Here is a 9,218-nt window from a genome sequence, read left to right as displayed (position 1 = left end):
AGTCGAGAAGTGAAATTAGGACGGGCAATTTCAGGACTGGCTGATTCCCTCAAGCCCCCTGCAGAGAGAAGGGCTGTTTCTCGATTCCCTGGAGAAACCAGTTTATCAAGCCAATACATACACATTAAAACAGCGCAAATTATCCCCAAAAGCTCCAATCTGAACCATAGAATCTAACAATTATCTCCGTAATGCTGGTAATCACTGCAATTAAATGCTGTTCTGGTTGAGAGGTGGTCTCGCTTGCGTCTCGTGTCTGCACCTCATGCCGAGACAAAACGCGACACTCAAGACTAAGATGCATCTTGAAAATGCTCCCGGTGCAATTCCCTAGACGCTGCATGTTGATGTATTTTATGCTAAAAAAAAACACTGCTCTTATAGCAGCTGCTTTGGAAACATAGACTTTGGGTATTTTTGTATGTTTCTTACACTTCACTACTGTAGAATGATGTATTTCTGAGAATATCCATGAGGAATTGACTGGCTTGTGAAAAGGTGCTGTTCCAGACCAGAATGATGCCAGATTGACTGTGAATTTGCAGTATGTTGTTGAAATTGCATTAGTAGTTTTTGCCAATATTTTAGAAAGGCTTTCAGATGTTTTTCAAAACATCTTCTTTTGTGTCCCACAGAAGAACAGAAGTCATACAGGTTTGGAAGAGCATGAAGGGGAATGAATGATGATAGAATTTGCCTTTTTGGGTGAATGAAAATTGAAAATGTATTCACCCTCAAGCCATCGAAGATGTAGATTAGTTTATTTCTTCATTGAAACAGAAATTGAGCATTACATCACTTGCTCACCAGTGGATCATCTGCAGTGTATGGGTGCCGTCAGAATGAGAGTCCAAAGAGCTGACCAGAATAATAAAAAAAAACATATTGTGAAGTGAAAAGCTGCATGTTTTTCAGAAGCAAATCCATAAAGGCATTTTAACTTCAAACCATCAGTTCTTGTCATAAAATCATAGTAATGCTTCATCCAGTGAAAAAGTCCATTCCCGTTTGTCCTCTCGTGTCAAAACCCACCAACATATTTGTTTAGTGCCGTTTTGAGATTTTTTCTCTTGTAAACGGTTTGATCGGTGCATATTTCTCTTCTGGTTTAGACGAGACAACTTTTTCACCGGAAAAGCAATATTATAGATTTAGCCAGAAGCAAGGTAGTTTGAAGTTAAAAAAACATCTTAATGATGAATTCATTTATTTATTCTTTTCAGACACAGCATTTCACTTCACAAGATGTTAAGTGATGTACTGGAGTCGTGTGGATTACTTGTGGATTATTGTGATGCTTTTGGATACTGATTCTGACGGCACCCATTCACTGCATTGGATCCATTGATAAGCAAGATATTTAATACTACATTTCTCCAAATCTGTTCTGATTAAGAAAAACTAATCTGCATTTATCCTATAAGTCATATCAGCCAAAGTACTTTGAAAAAGTTATTTTGATGAAAGATTATGAATTCAATTTCATGTTGATATACAGCCTTTTGCACAAGACCACTGAGATGCTGGACATAAATCACCCTTACCTGAACCTGTCCTGACTCGCTTCTGTACCAACACCATCCCATATGAGTAAAGCTTCAAGAGGCTGAAAGTTAAGAACAGGGTTGAATAGAGTACTCTTCGAGGTTTTGGACATGTTGTCAGCAATATCAAAAAATATCTTTCTGCTTCTTAGTAGTAAGCAAGCCTTGGCTTCGAAAAGAGTTTCTTTTTCCACCTTTGTCTGTCAGCTGGTCTAAAAAAATAAATGAAAAAACAAGTTAACCTGCCTCATACTGGTAGTTTCAGAAATTCTAACTTTTGTGTTCATGTTAAACATCATCAACTCTTGAAGACTGTCAGACTGACAAATACAACCCAAGGCCAAACAAATCAGCAAAAGACATTTAAATATGATACATCTTCAGAAGATGCCAAAACCCAAGTTGCTATATTATTTGACAACCTCAAACAGTCTACAGCTAATGAACTACATTACTTTGCAGAAAAACTGGTTATTCAGATTAATAATAATAAAAGCTCCTATCAATTCTCAAAACAGAGCTTAGAGAACTAGTTCACCCAAGCTCAACCTCATTTAGTTCCAGATGCAATTACAATGAAATGTAACAGGGACTTTTCAAGCTTTAAAATGGACACAACAACATCACAAAGCACCATAAAACATATGGTCTACAACAAGCCATTTGGGCTATTTTTATCTGAATACCGCTTATGTCTTCTTTATGCTAAAACACTTCAGTCCCCATTCATTATAATTGCATGGGAAAGACTGAACAGAACGATTCTGCGTAAAGTGTATACTTCTCCTCTGTCAAGAGCAGATCTGGGTGTTGTCTGTTCTCCAGCGCAGACACTCACTGGCACATGGCAGCACCGGCAGATCTAAGAAATCCCAGGAGAAACAAACAGGAAGCCTGAGACACAGAAGTGCCAAAGAACTTAACAACAGTGCTCTCACCCTTCAAAATCAGGACGAGCAGCACGCACTCATCTGGAACAGGACACAAACTGGAAGCATGCATTAAAAGCAGAATTAAATGAACAGGCTTCAGTGTCTGGTGGCAAGAACACATCAGATGTTTTAGACATTTTTAGGGTGTGAAATGCAGTGCAAGATCAAGCTGATATGTGGATGCAGTTGGCTAAAACAAAACTCTGCCATAATGCTAAGGTTTTGTAAGGACACTGCAAGACTGTAAAGAAAGATTATTGGAGTATGTTTTACAACAACATAATACTTAAAGGGTTGAAATGAAAATTCGTCCATCTTCTACTCACCCTCGAAGCATCCTAGATGTATGTGACTTTCTTCTTTCAGAATAATCCAATTTTACTTCAAGATTTTTGTTAATTCAGTGTGTTTTTGTAATTATTTGTTATGTTTCCTAGCAATAGTGAAAATTGTTTTGAGGTTAATCTCCCAAAATATTCCATGTTTCCAAGAATTCCTGTAAAGTTTCCAAAATTTCTTTGGAAATGTTCCACCCTTTTGCAAACCTAGTCAGGGGTTTGTTCAAATCACTTTCCCAAAGCAATAATAATACAGTAGTAATGCTTGACATAGCAAACACTACTAATTAAAGACCTAATCTAGTTTCCCTTGTTTTTCAACATGTCTCATCTCGAGCAATGATGTGCAGTTTATCTTTGTTATTAACAAATTCACACTTTCAATAGCAGCAGCAATACTCTGTCCTTCCATGACACACACTCATTGGATTTGACAGCGCCAAGTCAACCAGAAGGTCAAGCCACAATGAAAGCAGAATGTATTTTATATTGATTAACTGCTTGGACTAATTATATTACAGCGACATGTGACAGAGCTCACACAGGAGGAAGAGAGGAGATGACTTGACTTCCATAATAAACATGAATCAGAGATATTTTATTCTGAATGCAAGACTACAGCTTTCCCCCAGTCCAGCAGCACCAAACAGAAATGAAGACTGTTTTCAAATACTCAGATGTTTAAGTCTCTGGTGTAAATAAAAATGTACAGGTAGTTTAGCTTCTCAGTAAGATCTTGAATTTTGCATGACATGCCCAAAATGGTGTTTTATATGCATTTTAAAGAAAATTAACTAAAAATGGAAAACAACCCCAAAATGAAAACAACCCTAGAAACCCTATATATATATATATATATATATATATATATATATATATATATATACTCACCTTAAGGATTATTAGGAACACCTGTTAATATTCTCACTAATGCAATTATCTTATCAACCAATCACATGGCAGTTGCTTCAATGCATTTAGGGGTGAATGTGAAAGAAAGCTTCCCATTCACCCCTAAGCAAGATCTAAGCAATTTTGATCATGGCATGGTTGTTGGTGCCAGACGGGCCGGTCTGAGTATTTCACAATCTGCTCAGTTACTGGGATTTTCATGCACAACCATTTCTAGGGTTTACAAAGAATGGTGTGAAAAGGGAAAAACATCCAGTATGCGGCAATCCTGTGAGCGAAAATGCCTTGTTGATGCTAGAGGTCCGAGGAGAATGGGCCAATTGATTCAAGCTGATATAAGAGCAACTTTGACTGAAATAACCACTCGTTACAACCGAGGTATGCAGCAAAGCATTTGTGAAGCCACAACACACACAACCTTTAGGCAGATTGGCTAAAACAGAAGAAGACCCCACCGGGTCCCACTCATCTCCACTACAAATAGGAAAAAGAGGCTACAATTTGCACAAGCTCACCAAAATTGTATAGTTGAAGACTGGAAAAATGTTGCCTGGTCTGATGAGTCTTGATTTCTGTTGAGACATTCAGATGGTAGAGTCAGAATTTGGCGTGAACAGAATGAGAACATGGATCCATCATGCCTTGGGCTGGTGGTGGTGGTGTAATGGTGTGGGGGATGTCTTCTTAGCACACTTTAGGCCCCTTAGTGCCAATTGGGCATCGTTTAAATGCCACGGCCTACCTGAGCATTGTTTCTGACCATGTCCATCCCTTTGTGACCACCATGTACCCATCCTCTGATGGCTACTTCCAGCAGGATAATGCACCATGTAACAAAGTTTGAATCATTTCAAATTGGTTTCTTGAACATGATAATGATTTCACTGTACTAAAATGGCCCCAAAGTCACCAGATCTCAACCCAATAGAGCATCTTTGGTATGTGATGGAACGGGAGCTTTGTGCCCTGGATGTGCATCCCACAAATCTCCATCAACTGCAAGATGCTATTCTATCAATACGGGCCAATATTTCTAAAGAATTCTTTCAGCACCTTGTTGTATCAGTGCCACGTAGAATTCAGGCAGTTCTGAAGGCGAAAGGGGGTAAAACACAGTATTAGTATGGTGTTCCTAATAATCCTTTAGGTTAGTGTGTGTATATATATATATATATATATATATATATATATATATATATATATATATATATATATATATATAGATAGATAGATAGATAGATAGATAGATAGATAGATAGATAGATAGAAAGATACACACAAACACACAAAATGGTTATCTTAAGGCATAGACATGTTTCTTCTGCAGAACACAGAAGATATTTTGATAAATTTTGGGAATCGAACAACACTGGAGTCAATTTAACTTCCAACTGTATGGACAAAAACTAGTTCCATTGAAATGAGTTCCATTGCATTGTCAAAAACATTTCTTACTTTTTTACTGTTTCACAGAAGAAAGTCAGTCATACAGATTGTGAAGGTTTAGGAGTTAACAAAGACACATTTCAAATTGTTGGCTTAGCTATCTCTTTAAGATGCAAGTGTATCATAATAGCCCTGAATTACATCCAAATGTACTCCACAAATGTTCACAGCTCCATCATAAAACTCATTCACGACAGACCAACAACAATTTGGCCTCCCATCCTCCCATTTCACTCTGTTGTTCATCTCCGTCTCGGATGAGCGGGGCTTTATGTTTTATTAGTATTCTCTCCCAGAGCTCGACAACAGATAAAGGTTTACCTGCCCACCAACAGCTGCATTTGATGCTTGAGATCTCATTCATGCACACACAGACATGGCTTTATGACGAACACCTTGTGAAGCAACTTTTACCCCAGTGTCGCCTAGCAACCATCATCTCCATTAAGTATCAAAGTTTAGTGTTAGGAGGACAAATAAAAATCATGTAGTTGCTTAGCTTACTAAGCACAAAGATTTTGAAAAATGGGGTGAAAAGGTATTTATGAATCCTTGGCGCACAGGGCAGGTGATGAGCCGTCCGACCTCTGGCGTCGCTGTATGTGTCGAGTTGCAGGTCTTGGCACAGGCTGCAATTAATAATGGATGGATGTTATTTACACGCGAAACAGCACAAGGCATTTCCTCCAGACCTCCTCTGATGAGTTTCTGCCTCATTAAGGATCACATTCCTGGCGTTTCTCGCAGGAACTCTTTAAAGCTGGCTGAGATGTGTCTCGCTTTCTGTCGTTCTCCATTCAGATGGCGTCTGTTCTGCTGCAGTCTATTGCCGGATGGAAAGGTTATGAAACAGAGCATGAAATTCAGCTGCACGTGTTGTCACCTCACACAAATGACTGAAAAATCCTGTCATGGCATACATGCAAATTGAGGATTTACAGTATGGAATTGGTATTTGAACCACTGGGGTCTGAAGAGACACGATTAATGTGGATTTGTACTTCATTAAAGCTCTGTGCCCCTGCGGTCCCGTGTCAGGTTCTGATAAAGGCTGTGTGGGACTCACGAGGGTGATGTATTTTATCTCGTTCCATCCAGCCCTGTTCAACCAAGGTTTTCATCTGCTGTAATGGATGCCTGTTTATCTGAATCTCACAAATGACACTATTTCTGCTGGAGTGGTTGGGAAGCTACAGTCGGTTCATTTTTATGCTTAACTATACAAAAGCCATGATGGGGCCTTTAAATGACATACTGCATACTATTCTTTTGAAAGAACGTATGGATGGAATATTAAATGTCTAGACCTATAACCTACAATCCTAGTGGACTGTGTTGAACACAGAAGATGATATTTTGAAGAATATTTGATCAATTTAAGTGTATTGGTTTGGTTTGACTTAAGCTACAATATATAGCTAACTACCTGTTCAAAGCTTGGATGTTAAATATTAACAGATGAGCTTGTAGCTTAGCAAACAATTTCAGAATAGCTTCCACAATGCAATGCTACTGACCTGACTTGCCATTTCTAGCATGCCGAATGAACTGAAAGTGATATGTTGCATTTTCAGTCCATTTCACCAGATTTCTCTTTCAGGTCAATTGAGTATCAATCAGTTTTCAAAAATAAAGGCTTGTTGAAGTTAGCTTTATAGGTACTTTATTGCTGTCCTAAACATGCAAAGTAATAAGATCAAATGACAACAAAGCAACATACAAATATGTAAAACGTTTGTTGTTGCATACAGTTTCACATACATGTATACATACATACATACATACACAGGTGCTGGTCATAAAATTAGAATATCATCAAAAAGTTGATTTCACTAATTCCATTCAAAAAGTAAAACTTGTATATTATATTCATTCATTACACACAGACTGATATTTTTCAAATGTTTATTTCTTTTAATTTTGATGATTATAACTGACAACTAAGGAAAATCCCAAATTCAGTATCTCAGAAAATTAGAATATTACTTAAGGCCAATACAAAGAAAGGATTTTTAGAAATGTCACCCAACTGAAAAGTATGAACATGAAAAGTATGAGCATGTACAGCACTCAATACTTAGTTGGGGCTCCTTTTGCCTGAATTACTGCAGCAATGCGGCGTGGCATGGAGTAGATCGACAGATTTTCAATTGGGTTAAGGTCAGGCGAGTTTGCTGGCCAATTAAGAACAGGGATACCATGGTCCTTAAATCAGATACTGAAAGCTTTGGCACTGTGTGCAGGTGACAAGTCCTGTTGGAAAATGAAATCTGCATCTCCATAAAGTTGGTCAGCAGGAAGCATGAAGTGCTCTAAAACTTCCCGGTATATGACTGCATTGACCTTTGACCTCAGGAAACATAGTGGACCAACACCAGCAGATGACATGACACCGCAAACCATCACTGACTGTGGAAACTCTACACTGGACCTCAAGCAACGTGGATTGTGTGCCTCTCCTCTCTTCCTCCAGACTCTGGGACCCTGATATCCAAAGGAAATGCAAAATTTACTTTCCTCAGAGAACATAACTTTGGACCACTCAGCAGCAGTCCAGTACTTTTTGAAGCGAGACACTTTTGATGCTGTCTGTTGTTCAAGAGTGGCTTGACACAAGGAATGCGACAGCTGAAACCCATGTCTTGCATACGTCTGTGCGTACTGGTTCTTGAAGCACTGACTCCAGCTGCAGTCCACTCTTTGTAAATCTCCCCCACATTTTTGAATGGGTTTTGTTTCACAGTCCCCTCCAGGCTGCTGTTATCCCTATTGCTTGTACACTTTTTTTTCTACCACACCTTCTCCTTCCCTTCGCCTCTCTATTAATGTGCTTGGACAGAGCTCTGTGAACAGCCAGCCTCTTTTGCAATAAACTTTTGTGTCTTGCCCTCCTTGTGCAAGGTGTCAGTGGTCCTATTTGGACAACTGTCAAGGCAGCAGTCTTCCCCATGATTGTGTAGCCTACAGAACTAGACTGAGAGAACATTTAAAGGCTTTGCAGGTGTTTTGAGTTAATTAGCTGATTAGAGTGTGGCACCAGGTTTCTTCAATATTGAACTTTTTCACAATATTCTAATTTTCTGAGATACTGAATTTGGGATTTTCTTTAGTTGTCAGTTATAATCAAAATTTAAATAAATAAACATTTGAAATATATCAGTATGTGTGTAATGAATGAATATAATATACAAGTTTCACTTTTTGAATGGAATTAGTGAAATATACTTTTTGATGATAATCTAATTATATGAGCAGCACCTGTGTGTGTCTCTCTGTGTGTGTGTGTGTGTATATATATATATATATATATATATATATATATATATATATATATATATATATATATATATATATATATATATATATATATATCCTCATTCTGAACACAGCCATAAAAGTAACCAAGAAAAGGACATACTTATAGTTTATTTAAAAAGACGGTTCTGATGTGATCAAAGCCCCGAAAAAGGAAATAAAACAGAATAGAAAAGGACAGAACAACATCTACACTTTTTAAAGACCAGACAGCAGGGGCCAAATCTAGCAGTAACCCACAAGTCAGTCACTGTCACGAGGGTAATAGCCATCACCGTCACTTGTTTCTGACATCTTGTCGAACACCAAAAATCATCCAGCTGCATCTAAACCTCATTCCTTTCAAGTTTGCCTGAGTGGAGATGCAGCAAAGTTCAAAGGAAAGTTACCTTTCGGTGAGCTCCCGTCCTGGGCTCTCTCTGCGTGATTTGGAAGGCATTGTTTTCTTCTTGTGGACGGTCAATGTCTAGAGCCTGTCTGCATCTGGAAATGAGATACAATCCTCTTTTCCCAATTATTTAATCTCAATTAAGCTCTAAAGCCTATAGTCGAAGCACATTCACTTACATGAACCGACTTTACTGCCCTTTTCTTTTCTGAATTTGCAGTGAAAATATTTTGGCAGAATTATTTCCTGTTTGTGTGGCCCTGATTCAATGCAGCATTGTGAAACAAATTCATCACTGAGGCATTTTAACTTTAAACTGAGTCCATTATCAATAATAATGCTT

The sequence above is a fragment of the Carassius gibelio genome, chromosome B14 (assembly GCF_023724105.1).
Source record: "Carassius gibelio isolate Cgi1373 ecotype wild population from Czech Republic chromosome B14, carGib1.2-hapl.c, whole genome shotgun sequence".
In the NCBI taxonomy this organism is placed as follows: Eukaryota; Metazoa; Chordata; class Actinopteri; order Cypriniformes; family Cyprinidae; genus Carassius; species Carassius gibelio.
This window is presented reverse-complemented; position numbering follows the sequence as displayed.